The following is a 15,562-nucleotide window of genomic DNA, read 5'->3' on the forward strand; positions in this document are numbered from 1 at the left end:
CTCAGTGTGTACTCACCACATATACATCGAAGAGGGTTTCAAGCTAGTCTGACAGCCCCAAAGGAGGATGAATCTAGCTCTTAAAGACATAGTCAAAGAAGAACTGCAAAAACTGCTAAATGCAGGATTCATTTACCCTATCTCCGACAATGAGTGGGTCTCCCCTTTGGTGTTAGTTCCAAAGAAAAATGGTAAGTGGAGGATTTGTGTCAATTATAGGGAGTTGAACAAAGCCACAGGGAAGGACCATTTCCCTCTACCCTTCATTGACCAAGTGTTAGATGGCCTGGCAGGGAAAAAGTTTTTCTCTTTCCTAGATGGATTTAGCAAGTACAACCAAATCCATATCAGCTCGTAAGACTAGGATAAAACCACCTTCGCTTGTACTTGGGTACGTTTACCTATAGGGTCCTTCCTTTTGGCCTATTCAATTCTTCTGCCACTTTCCAGAGAGAAGTCCTGAGTATTTTCGCCAGGTTAGTCCATGATGTGGTGGAAATTTATATGGATGATTTTACACCTTATGGCTATGATTTTCAAGAGGCTCCGTCCAACCTAGGCAAAGTACTGCACAAATGCATTGAAATGAACCTATCTCTCAGTCCTAAAAAATGTGAATTCTTGATGACTGCAGGGATCGTTCTAGGTCATTTAATATCTCAGCAAGGACTATAGGTGGACCCAAACAAAATAGCTATCATCCAAAGGGTCCCACCTCCTCAAAAGCAGAGAGATGTCATAAGTTTCCTAGGGTTAGCTGGATACTACTGAAGGTTCATAAAGTACTTCAGCAAGTTGGTCTCTCCTTTATTTGGTTTTTTGGCCAAGGACTATGAGTTTATATGATCCAAAAGCTGTCAAGTGGCCCTAGACACCCTAAAGAACAAGTTAACCACTACACTTATTCTCCGAGGCCTAAATTGGGCCCTTCCCTTTTATATTCATGTTGATGCCTCACACAAAGCCATAGGAGAAGCCCTAGGTTATATACATGAAAAATTGCCTTATGCTATCTACTTTATCAATAAGAATATGTCAAAGGCTTAACTAGATTACAGAGTGACCGAAAAGGAACTCTTGGTTGTTGTGCATTCCTTGAACAAATTTAGGCATTATATTATAGGCTATCAAACATTTGTGCATACTGACCATGTTGCAATCAAATATTTAATGAATAAACCAAATGTGAATGCTCTGATTATAATATCGCTACTTTTATTACAACAGTTTGATCTAGCTATTATTGATAAGCTTGGTAAGGAAAATTTTGTTGTAGACTTTTTGTCTAGATTAAATTTGCATGCAGGTGAAGAAGGAATGATTGATGAGCAGTTACCAAATGAGCACTTATTTTGTATTTCAGTTCTCTCTCCATGGTTTGTTGATATAGCAAACTATTTGGTATCCGCATAGTTACCACCAAACTTGTCCTCCAAAGAGAAGACAAATATAGTGAGGAAGAGCACCCCTTTCACTTGGATTCGGGGAAATCTCTTCAAAATTAGCCCAGATCAAATCTTGAGAAGGTGTGTCAGGGAGAGGAAGTCTTTGACATCCTTCTGACCTGTCATGATGGGCCTTGTGGAGGCCACTTTGCAGCAAAGAGGACAACATTAAAAGTGTTACAAGCAGGTTATTATTGGCCCACTCTTCATCAAGATGTGAAAAGATATTCTAGCCAGTGTGACTGGTGCCAAAGGATGGGCAGGCCTACTCCAATAGATGAAATGCCTCTGCAGCCTCAGGTGACTTTCGAGCCATTTGGCAAGTGAGGCATGGACGTCATTGGACCTTTGACCCTCCTTCCAAACAAAAGCAGTACATCATTGTGTGCACTGACTATCTAACTAAGTGGGCTGAAACCAAGTCAATTAAGGCAGAAATAGAAGAGAAGGTAGTTGAGTTCCTAAGGGAGAATGTATTTTAAAATTTTGGGTACCCTAGAGAGTTTGTCATAGACCAAGGTAGCCAGTTTACCTTTGACATGATTGAAGACTTGCTCAGCCATCACAAGATCAAGCATAGAACCTCCACTCCCTATCATCCACAAGCTAATGGACAAGTATAGGTGACCAATAGAGTGCTGGAGGGCATCTTGACCAAAGTGGTAAGCATCAACAGGAAGGATTGGGTAGATAGACTAGTTGAGGCCACCTGGGCCTATAATACCACCTAGAAGACTACCACTAGATTCACACCCTATGAGCTGGTCTATGGGAAAAGGCCTTGATGTCCATTGAATTTGAGTATAACACAATAAGGATGGAAGCCCAACTAGATCTAGATCTCAGCAGTACACAAAGAGAGAGATTGTTCCAGTTGAATTGTTTGGATGAGTTCAAAATGCAGGCCCTCATACACACAAAGGTAATTCAACTTTAGAGGAAGATCTGGCATGATAAGAACATCAAGGAAAAGAAATTTCAAGAAGGTGATTGGGATTTGTTTAATGATTCTATGTATAAAGACTTCAAGGGCAAGTTAAGGAAAATATGGCTAGGACCTTATGTTGTAGAAAGATGCCATATCATGACCATAGATGAAGAGGCCATTCCTTTACTTGTTAATGGACACCGACTAAAAATTTACAATAGACCATTGTCAAAACAAGAATTCATTGATTATATCAATAAAACAGTGATGGTAGTGGAGCAAGTTTTAGCTCCCACCTCATCAAATCACTGATAGAAAAAAGAAAAATAATAAGGACTCAGGTGAAAACCTCCATGAGGCACTTGAGTCCCACTATCAGGTTGAAAACCTCTTGGGGCGGCCCAATGGTGTCGATATAAAAAAAAAAAAGAGAGAGAATAAATGAGAATAAAAAGATCCCTGGGTGAAAATATCTCTTGAGGTGCCCAGGGCAAACAGCTAGGATGAAAACCTCTCAGAGGTAGCCTAATTGGTTTCAAAAAAAAAGAGAAAAAAAAAAAAGAGAGAAAAGAGAAAAATCATGAAAATTTCTATTTTGTAGGCCAGCAAGAAGGACGATCAAAGAGCAAAGGAGGATCACCAAGAGACCTATTTCACTCACGTTTTATTTTTCCACTCATTTTCATTCATCACTCTACCATTTCTCTCATTTTTTCCACTCATTTCCTTTAGTTTACAAAGGGACTGTGTTTTCTACAGGATCCCATGAAAGCCTACAGGATGATCCTATAGGAATCACACTAACCCAGGAATACTACAGGAAAAAATGACCTACTATTTCAATGAAATTTCACCCCTACATCATCATTCCATGACCATACCTATGTCCACCTTCATCACCCCTGCATTCACCCTTAAAAAAAAAAATATCAGTTTCAAAAAAAAAAAATCAGTCTTCGAAAAAGAAGGAAATAGAGAGCAATAGGGAGCATCACCTGAGTATTCCTCATTCTCCACACTCCTAGTATCCTCTCCATCCATGTCACCATCCTCACACTCCCAATAGAAGGTATGATTAAGAGTTCTAAGGGTGAAGCAGCTACAGGACATCCTGTAGGAAATCCTGTAGCAGCCTATCCCACATAATAAAAATCATAAGAACAACAAGCTCCTAGAATGATGATCCAAGAGAAAAATGGACTCCAACACAACGACAACACCATCATCTTCAACACCAAGTACCTACACCACAAAAAATCATCAGAGAACAACAGAAAAGGGAAGAAGAAAAACATGTAGCCAATACACACAGTAAGCATCTTCGGTCTTCAACCACTGTAGCAAGGTATTAAGCACCACAGGTAAGTATCCCACTCACTCTCTCATGTGCATAATGTAGTCAAAAGATGTAAAGGTTATGATTAAGTTGGTTTATAAGCGAAAGGTGGCCAGTTAACTTGGCCACCTTCAATCAGTCAACAAATAAAAAACAATTTCTCCTCTCACATGTGTAGCAGTCAACTAAAAATAGAAAGGAGAAGGACAAAATAAATTAAGGCTATGGAAGCATGAAATGGGAGTTGATTACGAGGAAGTGGGGAATGATGAGGTGGGGACCAACAGTCCAAAAATGGAAATCGTACCTCGGATGCCAGCACACCACCTCAACCCAAATGACCATAAGAGGAAATAATTGTCGTCCCCGTGCATTCATGCATTCACTTCCTCAAGTCTCACTCTCACAAGTCGCTCTCATACCTAGGCAACCTATAGCAAGGAAGACACCATCGTCTTTTTGCACCGAAATTCCTACATGATTGCACATGAAATCCTACAGGACTACACACAGGATTCCTACAGGATACACATACAGTCTACAGGATAGGCTGAGAGGAATTTCAGAGGGGAAAACTTGGGGGTTGACCACAACAAACATTATGAAGAGGTAGGCTCTGTAATTAAATTCCTCTTTCCAAGGAAATTGATTAAAAAATCCTCTAGTTTAAGTGAATTTGGCAGTTGTGCAAGAGAATTGTCCACACAGTCATCTTAGTTTTTTTACTTCTACATGTCTAGTCAATTTAACGTCTTAAATTGCTCTACATAAATTATCAATCCGGGTATCGTAAACTGATGAAGTGTGGTGCACTATATGTGCTTAGTTAACCTCTTTCTTACTTCGTTGTTTTATAAAGTTATAATGTTCAACTCTTCCTAACCCTCTGCTTCCAACATATAGTACTATGTTAAGCACGATTAAGAAGTAGTCAGAAATAAGTCCAAAAAGTAATCAAGCTCTAAGGTGACAAGTAAGAAAAACCACTTTAAAGACCAGTTATAATGTTCAACTCTTCCTAACTCTCTGCTTCCAACATATAGTACTATGTGAAACACGATTAAGAAGTAGTTAGAAATAAGTCTAAAAAGTAATCAAACTTTAAACTTCCAAAGAAAGAGCTTGAAAGAAATAACTTGAAATGAAACTGAAAGCAAAGCATAAAAACCACTTTCTAATGGCACTAGACACCATTCATGCTGCTGCAAATAAAAAGGTAAGAAAATCACTTTAAAAACCGATGATAATGTTTATCTCTTCCTAACTCTCTGCTTCCAACATATGGTACTATGTAAAACACGATTAGGAAGTAGCTAGAGATGAGTTTAAAAAGTGATCAAAAATGAGAAAAATCCACTTTAAAGACTAGTTATAATATTCAGCTCTTTCTAACTCTCTGCTTCTAACATATGGTACTATGTAAAGCACGATTAGAAAGTAGTTAAAGATTAATCTAAAAAGTACTCAAAGCCAGTTGTAATTTATTAGTATTCTGATCTCTAAAAGATAAACAATTTATGATAAAGAGACCATCAATATGTTAACATACAACTTTGAGAAACTAAACTAGAAGTAAGCTAGAAAATCAAAGTAAAGGCAGCAACTTTGAATCTGTCAACTGAAAATACCATCAGATATAAAGCAAATACAACAAAGACACACAATCCCGAGAGAAAATAAAATGCAGTAATTCAAACTGTACAAGGCAGGGGCCCCCTACTACCTATGAAATCAAAGCAAAATTAAACACACTTGCATAAATTAAAATTGCATGAATGAAAATCTAATCTATTCTACAAAGCAATATTTACAAAATGAAATCTACTCTACTTACATCCTAATATGCTCCTTGACATCTACTTCACATCTCCTTCCATGTTGAGAACATCAAAGCTTTATTCAATTTCTTCAAAAGTACAAAGTACAAAAGCTTTCAAAAGCCATGGGAATAACAAGCTAAAAGGACTAAGAAAAGACTAAAGGAAAAGACTAGCAAATGAAGGAGAGAGATCTCCTATTTATACAAAAAGATGAGAGCCACCTCATTAATGATAGTCCATGAATCTCTCCCTCTACCTCTAGAGTCCTAATCAAAATAGGAACTGATAAGACACATGTCTTTTTAGAGTTACAATACAATTAGGAGATGTGACACATATCCTCATGATCCCATGATTCTTTCCAACCAAATTCAAATTTGGCCTTAGAGTGCCACATAAGGGTCTTCTAGAAGCCTCCTTTCAACCTACACATGTCAACAATCTCAACCCATTTGTTAGGTATAAGCATATGCACATTATTTTCTAATGTTTAACCACAAATTCACTTAAAAGGCTTAGAAATAATAAATATTGGAAAAACATAAAGGTGGCCCAATGATAATGAAAGTGGGATGAATGTGGTGACATAGTAGTGAAATGGAGGTGAAATGGAGGTGATATAATGGAAATAATAGTGAAAGTAATGGAAATGAATGACATTTTCAAGACTCAACATACCCCCCAACTGAAGCTATTGCATGTCCTCATGCAATATATATTACATTAACTCTTTTGATCCTTGAGCTTTGGCTTAACTTTGCATGATATCATTTGATAACTTCATATTTTTGCAAAGTGTTTCACTTGAATTGCAACATGGTTGGTTCTTGTGTTACAACCAATTTTTTTCTTTTGTTGCCTTCTATTTTGATCTTTGAACTTTGCATAATGATATTTTGATTATTGTTGCAAAGTATATCTTTATTGGATTGCATGATGGTTGGTTCTTGTGTGACAACCATGATTTTGTTTGTATCCTATTTATCCTTTAAGCACTTTTTCAAAAGCCATTGTATGCTCATAATAGCAATGTAATAATTAATATATGTTGGAAGTATGTGAGCTCGTAAATATCATATGGATATGGTGAGATATGAATATGAATGTATTCCCCCCCCAACTGATGGTATTGGCAATTTTATGAAATGAGGAAGAGAAATGTTTTTCCAACAATTATCATTCTAGCTTTTTATGGAATTCTATGGTTAAAAGTTAGAAAATTCCGTACCTTCACTTACCCTTTGGAATGGATGAGTTGTATGTGTGGTGGCTGAAATATTCTGATCATATTCTTCTTCAAGTGGCTGAACAAGAGGAGTCATGGATAGAGAGATAAGATGGCTTTTTATTGCTTCTACTAAAACTTGCTGAATCTGCTCCAAAACGCTAAAAATAATAGTCTTCATGTCTTCAAAACTCATTGGCACAATTCCTACTATGTGAAAAGATGTTCTGATGTCGAACATAGTAGGAAATTGTTGTCTTAGTGACCATTAATGGATGCCACTAGTCAACACGAGAACTCTCACCATTGATGACAATGAGAGTCAAGATGCCCAAACACATCTTGCTAGGTACGAATGAATTTGCTGATGTCGAGTCACCTAGAAGATCTAACGAACAAGGGACATTAATGTATTCCCATTGTTTGTCAGCATGAGGACTTGCCATTAAGGCATGCAAGCCTCAAGGTGTTTTTACAAAGAACTTAGACTCAAAGGACTATGGACTCAATAATTTGCATTGAAGCAGGGCTTATTTGCAGAATGAAAATGACAAGGAATGGAAAATGGAAATGGAAAATGGCAATGGAGAACAGAAATGGAAATGGCAATAAGCATGTGAATGAGCCTCTTGCTTTTATTTGTGGGTTATGAATGGATAAAAGAGATGGAAAGTGTATGTGAATGTAAGTGAAAAGTATGGAGTGGAATGAGGTGAATGGTTTATTATGAAGTATGGATGTGATGGATGGATGTGATGGAGACAATAGTATCTGAAAGTTTTTCAAGTATTTGGATCTGATTTTGCATCAACATATTTCCTCTTTGTTGCTGATCATCCTCTCATGAAACAAATTGGTCTCTTAGAGAGACACCATTCTCTTGTAGTCATTTGTCCTTCCTCCTGGAACTTGCAAAAAAAACTAATACTTCTTCTGCAATGGAATGTAAAATTATCAAAGGAGAGAGGTGGCCAATCTCTCTAGTTATGATATTTATACACAAAACTAAGAATTTGTATTAATGAAACAAGTTCTCAAAGGAAAAATCAAAAGAATTTATACCTGCTTTGGAATTAGTGCCTCAAGTTGATGTTGCTTCTTTTCAGCAATTTATTTCATTATTTGCCATTTCAAACTCTAATGATATATTTCTCATTGTATAGATCTTGTTGAGATCTTTCCAATGGTACTTAAATCATCAAAATCTGATTTTGTATGAAAAAGATAAGCTGATTTGAACAATGAGGTTTTTCTGGCTGCGGAATCAGAGAATAGCTGCGGAATTGGACTTTAGCTGTGGAATGTGCACAGTTCTGTAGCTAAAAATCTTGGATACAAAGTTAGCCATTCATCTTTCATTATCAGTCCAAAATTAATCAATACCTTCAGAAAAGTGAGAAAATAACTTGTTCATTTCATTGATTCAAAATTATTATTTTTTTTCTTGACATGCAGCGACTCAGTGTGGCGACTCAATGTGGCGACTTTGTGATAACACACAATTTGACTTCCCTTTGACCGGGGTCTTTTTCATCAAATTTGACCGAATGAATAGGACACCATCCATGTACTGACATTTCCCTAGCTACCCATGTGACTTGTTTTGCTTGATGACACCTGCAACCTAGAGTTTAACAAAACAGCTGCGGAATCTGGGATTGGCTGCGGAAACGCTGTATTGGCTGCGGAAAGTGCAGAGTGTAGAAAGTACTGTGAAATGGAGTGGCTGTGTGCGTGGAAGAGAAAAAAAATGTGCCCCTCATCCCACGGGACTCCTGGGAAGACACTGCCAACCGCCATACAATTTAATCAGTTCCAAAATTGTTACAATCCATTCCTACTTTTATATATCTTTGATGCATAAGACAATAGAATGGTTGCCAATCACAAATTTGCCAGCTATCCAGTTAAATATATCCCTCACATATCTATCATAATTATAACCAATCATAGCTATTTCACTGAGTTACCAATAACAAAGTGTTTTATCTAATCCAAGGTGTCTTATCCCACTGATGTGTCTGGAAATACGGGTGTCTATTCAAACCCAGTTGTGTACCTTATCACCTTGGATCGTTTCAATAGGATTATGTTTTTAAATTCTTCAAGATTGTCATTGTCCAATTACAGAACTTCTGCCAACACTGCATTCTAGCTATTTCCCAAACGATTTCTTCATTCACTTCATCCCACAAAACTTCAACCTTCGTACCGTATGAAAGAATACATAAATCTCTGTCTTTACGCAATGCCTTATGATACTGAATGTTTGAAGGTGTTGTGAGTCAAGATACGTCCACATGAAAACCAATTTCATATCTAGGAGTTTCAATCGCTGATCAGAAAGATTGAATTTATAAATTGCTCCACTTTAGTTCCATTTCTTCCCAACATTTAACCGGCAACGACTTCATGGGATTTAATGACAGAGAGTCGTGTTCAATTGAAACACGTCTCTAAACAGGTGTAAAGTCGTGTAATTGGTTTTATATGCCAGCATGTAATTTATCCCCATTAGAACTCCTTCCCTCAGGCACGCGGAGTTAATCAATTAATCAAACTATCAGTTAATAACTCAATTTTTCACGCGCGGCAGTCAAAAATGGGCTCCAAAGAACCGAAAATTTCTCCCAGACCGCCACAAATTTCCTCAAACGGTTTCTGGGTTATCTAATTAACCCACCTGGAAAAAAAACCCATGTTTTATTTTTTTGAAATTCATCTCCATGTGGGAAAATCGAACGTTTGAAGTTTGACATTTTTTCTGTGTTTACGTTTTTTTTTTTTTTTTTTTTTTTTTTTTCTGAGTTTTACTGTTCTGAATTGTTGCATTCGGCCTTTCTTGTTTGATCTACTATTTTGCAGGTGTGTTACACATCCCGGCTTGCTCAATACGCTCCCGTTCATCAACCCTATTAAGCTTGTGATCTTTAGACAGAGAGACAGAGTTGAAGGATTGGGGCGACTGATTGTCACAGGTTATCTGAAACGTTTCCAAACAATTGCTGTAGTGATTAATAATGATTCCTTGCATTTTTAAAACAACGACTTAAGAATTTTGTTGAGCTCAGGTTGTTTATATCACAGGTTTTGTAGGTGGCGGAAATCTAAGTAGCAGCAATTGAGCTTATTGATTCATTCTAGCTCAGATCAATCTCAAAATAATTATGGTGAATGTTGAACTCATCCCATGAAGTAGACCTGTAATCTGGTGGATATAATGGCAGAGGAAATTGGCTCCAACAGTAAGAGGATTTGACCCCTGAAATAAGATAAAATTCAGCTAACAAATTTGTCCTTTTGTCAGCAAATGCAATCGGCTTACATGCTCTCGCCCTTGGAGAAAAATGACTACTCTGCCCTTAATAATTTAATGAATCACCAGAGGCTACCTTCAAGAATTCGACCCTCTGTTTCTAATCGATAATGTAGCTATCCAAAGGTGAAATCAACTCAAAAATCTGCCACTAAATGATGAATGCCTCCTACAGGAATCAATAGGTCAAAGCTTGAACAGGGAGGCATATTTTTTTTATTGAAGCCACAGTGAAAACTAAGAATGGAGATAGCCATAGATTGTTTTTCTCTCTTTTTTTTTTCTCTGAAATTGTAAAATTTTATAAAAAGGATTAATGATTTTCAATTTCAGGCAGCAAATACTTCAAGAAAAACATGTTAAAAACAAGACTTTGACTGAGGTCCTAGGCTGGTTTTTCATCGATCTGAGCTGGGTGACTAGGATAGGATCCATGTCGGGACAATTCTGGAGATGCCCATGTGGTCGGTTTTTTCATTAGATGCCTGTAACCTGCTAAACCTTGAAACAGCTGCGGAATTGTCAGCTAGCTGCGGAATTGTCAGATAGCTGCGGGATCAGGGCAGTTTCTGCAGCTAAGTTGCAAAACCTTATTTGAACAGGACACAGTGTTTTGAAGACCACTACAAAGCATAACCAGACAATTTTGGACAATTTGAACCTATCAAAGCAGTTGAGTTTCATTTTTTCATTTTTTTTTTTTCATTTTTTTTTTTTGAATCAATTGAAATGTTTGAAGTTTATTTTGTCTCCTATTTTTTTTTTTTTTTTTTTTTTTTTTAACAATTCTTTTTCTGATCCTCCAGATCACACAGAGTGCAAGAGGAGAGCATACTCAATAATTATTATTTTGTCTTTTTTTTTACTTAACAATCCTTTTTCTGATCCTCTAGATCACACAAAGTGCAAGAGGAGAGCATACTCAAGGATTATTAATTTTTTTTAGATGTAAGAAATAAGGTCTCCTAATTACACTTCCCCGGCAACGGCGCCAAAATGTCTAGTCAATTTAACGTCTTAAATTGCTCTACATAAATTATCAATCCGGGTATCGTAAACTGATGAAGTGTGGTGCACTATATGTGCTTAGTTAACCTCTTTCTTACTTCGTTGTTTTATAAAGTTATAATGTTCAACTCTTCCTAACCCTCTGCTTCCAACATATAGTACTATGTTAAGCACGATTAAGAAGTAGTCAGAAATAAGTCCAAAAAGTAATCAAGCTCTAAGGTGACAAGTAAGAAAAACCACTTTAAAGACCAGTTATAATGTTCAACTCTTCCTAACTCTCTGCTTCCAACATATAGTACTATGTGAAACACGATTAAGAAGTAGTTAGAGATAAGTCTAAAAAGTAATCAAACTTTAAACTTGCAAAGAAAGAGCTTGAAAGAAATAACTTGAAATGAAACTGAAAGCAAAGCATAAAAACCACTTTCTAATGGCACTAGACACCATTCATGCTGCTGCAAATAAAAAGGTAAGAAATCACTTTAAAAACCAATGATAATGTTTATCTCTTCCTAACTCTCTACTTCCAACATATGGTACTATGTAAAACACGATTAGGAAGTAGCTAGAGATGAGTTTAAAAAGTGATCAAAAATGAGAAAAATCCACTTTAAAGACTAGTTATAATATTCAGCTCTTTCTAACTCTCTGCTTCTAACATATGGTACTATGTAAAGCACGATTAGAAAGTAGTTAAAGATTAATCTAAAAAGTACTCAAAGCTAGTTGTAATTTATTAGTATTCTGATCTCTAAAAGATAAACAATTTATGATAAAGAGACCATCAATATATTAACATACAACTTTGAGAAACTAAACTAGAAGTAAGCTAGAAAATCAAATTAAAGGCAACAACTTTGAATCTGTCAACTGAAAATACCATCAGATATAAAGCAAATACAACAAAGACACACAATCCCAGGAGAAAATAAAATGCAGTAATTCAAACTGTACAAGGCAGGGGCCCCCTACTACCTATGAAATCAAAGCAAAATTAAACACACTTGCATAAATTAAAATTGCATGAATGAATGAAAATCTATTCTACAAAGAAATATTTACAAAATGAAATCTACTCTACTTACATCCTAATATGCTCCTTGACATCTACTTCACATCTCCTTCCATGTTGAGAACATCAAAGCTTTATTCAATTTCTTCAAAAGTACAAAGTACAAAAGCTTTCAAAAGCCATGGGACTAACAAGCTAAAAGGACTAAGAAAAGACTAAAGGAAAAGACTAGCAAATGAAGGAGAGAGATCTCCTATTTATACAAAAAGATGAGAGCCACCTCATTAATGATAGTCCATGAATCTCTCCCTCTACCTCTAGAGTCCTAATCAAAATAGGAACTGATAAGACACATGTCTTTTTAGAGTTACAATACAATTAGGAGATGTGACACATATCCTCATGATCCCATGATTCTTTCCAACCAAATTCGAATTTGGCCTTAGAGTGCCACATAAGGGTCTTCTAGAAGCCTCCTTTCAACCTACACATGTCAACAATCTCAACCCATTTGTTAGGTATAAGCATATGCACATTATTTTCTAATGTTTAACCACAAATTCACTTAAAAGGCTTAGAAATAATAAATATTGGAAAAACATAAAGGTGGCCCAATGATAATGAAAGTGGGATGAATGTGGTGACATAGTAGTGAAATGGAGGTGAAATGGAGGTGATATAATGGACATAATAGTGAAAGTGTAATGGAAATGAATGACATTTTCAAGACTCAACACTACATTTGAAAATTGTATCAACCATCTCATCTTCTCAAACCCTCACCAACCAAGATGACAGGAGGGTTTAATAAGAGGGAGCCCACTAACACTGTGAGAATCCAACAACACCCTCAGGTACTGGAAATCTTCACAAGGCATAATTGGATGGGGTTTTTTGAAAAGTTAAGGGGTTATGATGATGAGGTGGCCCGATATTTTTCTCTCTCCCTTATTCCACTCACTAGAGTCCATGCCACTGTTGTGGTAAGAGGCCTCTCCATAGAACTCACCCCTGAACTCATCAGTAGAGTTACCACACTTCCATTAGGAGTACCATGGAGGAAGGAGGATAAAGGAGATAGCCAGGTTTCCAAAAGGAAATTCTTTTTAGAAGGTGAGGAACCCACTGAGGACAAAAATGGAGTAAGGAGAGAAATTATGCCATATCCCTAGAATGAGGTAAGCTACCAACTTATCAAATACATTTCATGTGAGGGTAGGTATAGTGTGGTCTATGGCTATCATTTTAGGCTTCTTGAAGAATTAAGATTTGGATCAAAAACACCTCCTCACCACAGGCTCATCATAGCATACTTCCTGTCGCAATCACTAATAAACTCAAGCATCAAAGTGCAAGAGGGAAATTCCCAACAGTTAATTCACCATGGCTTAATTATAATCCTTATATAAGATGCCCTCCAAAACCTCAGAATTCTTATACAATGGTCAATTTTTCAGAGACATGTAGGCAGAGGAAGACATCAAAGCTCTCACATATGATGTTAGTCCTACTGTCAATGAAGAGGAAGAGGAAGAGATTGAAGCAAAGGAAGAAGAAGTAGAGCAGGAAGAAGAAGAAACAGAAGGAGATGAAGATGAGATGGATGAAGAAGAAGATGAAATAGAAGAAAATGAGAAAGATGAAGAAGAAGAGGAGAAAGGGGAGGAGGATGATGAAGAAATAGAGGAGGATGTTAAGGAGGAAACTGATAAAGATGATGAGGATCTACAAGAGGAAGAAGAAAAGAAAGACATAGGTGAAGAAATTAAAGGGGAAGAGGGGACAAAAAACAAGGAGGATACATCTAGGGTGTCTCCAAAACCCACTGAGAGAGAGGCAGCAACTGCCCTCACTGCTCTTAACACCCCCATGAAGAAAGAAGGCAAACGATAGAGGCAGACCACCTTATATTTCGGGACAAGGAAAAGCACAAGAATAAGGCAAGGGAAACCCCAAACACCAACCAAAATTCCCATTGTGATTGAAGACTCACCTAAAAAAAAGGAGAAAATGCCTCTCCTTAAGTCTCCTATCACCTATGTGAGAAGGCCTATGACTAGATCAACCTCCTCCAAGGGAAAATAAATCCTACATGATACACAATAGAATCTATAGGAAGCAGAAGCAATCCTACAGGATACTCTATTGAACCTACAAAAGACACAAAAATTGGAAAAGGAGGTAGGCAACAGTAAGGAACTAAATAAGAGGACCCAAAGTCAAAAGAACCTAGCCCCTAACCTAACCTTGACTCCTACTACAAGTTTATTGAAGGAGGCAGGGTCATACCTCAAAAATTTGATATTCCACTATTCTTCGAGCTTAAGAAGGAGAGAGCTAGAACTCATCGATGGATGTAGATCACCAAAATCAAGGGGGTGGAATACATTGGGCACCTGGAGGAGAAGCTCAAGGAGATGAGTAGAGAACTAAGTAGCATGAGAGACAGAGAGGCCGTAACGCAAAATCAACTAGAAACATAAAATGCATGGTTGAGAGGACCACTACAAGAAAGAGAGAATCAATTGGCATGTATGGTCGGTCTCTCTTTGGAAGCAATAGTGTAGGATGCCAGCTAAATCTCATGCCCTATGCCTCAAGGAACAGTGGTTGCAGTTCTAGATCAAGACCCTAGCATAGGGAGGCACCGTGCCATTTAAGGACTACAGGTAGTTCATTGATCTTTGTGATCATAGCACACTAGAATATAGGGCCAAGATGTCTGAGTTTTATTTGCACAACATGGCCTTAATAGACATGAATGTATGGGACCCTAATGCCAAGGTAGGAGATTTACAGTTGATGGCTTTGGCATCATGGCTGAACCATGAGGAATCCAGGGCTGCAAAGCTGAAGAAGATATTGGCAAGAGAACAAACTAAACCTCTTATGATCAGAGCTGAACAATCAGATCACATGGCCCTCATCAGTACCCATAATTTGATTGCAAATGATCCTCAACTTGAAGCTAGATATCTTGTTGCCTAAGAGCAAGCAATTTCACATTTTGAGGACATGTTCAGGCTGTTATGGGATGATAGCATACATGATTGCCTGAGGAGATGGAACACATTTTCATATAGCTTAAATATAAGAGAGTACCACTCTCCTCAAAGATTGAGAGAAACACTAAACATGACACCCATGTACAAGCAATCTATACAAAGGCTGAAATTCAATTGGATTGGCCTAAAACTCAGTCCACCACTACTCTTAGGAATGCTAGAAGGAAGGAAGGAAGAAGAAGAAAAGAGGCAGTGGGAGGAGGTAGAAAGGAAAGCAGGCTTCTATGAACAAGAAGAGGAAACCACAGTAGAAGCGTGGGATGTTAGGGAGGCCACTAGAGCTATGAAGGATATGGATATTGATTGAGTTGCTCAGAGGATGAGCAACATTTTCAGTAGGGGAGTGATGATAAGCCTCATCATTAGGTAATTATATGGGCCTTAATTCACCTCCTAGCTTAGTC

Source organism: Pinus tabuliformis, chromosome Q (assembly GCF_031772625.1).
Source record: "Pinus tabuliformis cultivar Carrire ecotype Pingquan chromosome Q, CPIR1, whole genome shotgun sequence".
NCBI classification, from domain to species: Eukaryota; Viridiplantae; Streptophyta; class Pinopsida; order Pinales; family Pinaceae; genus Pinus; species Pinus tabuliformis.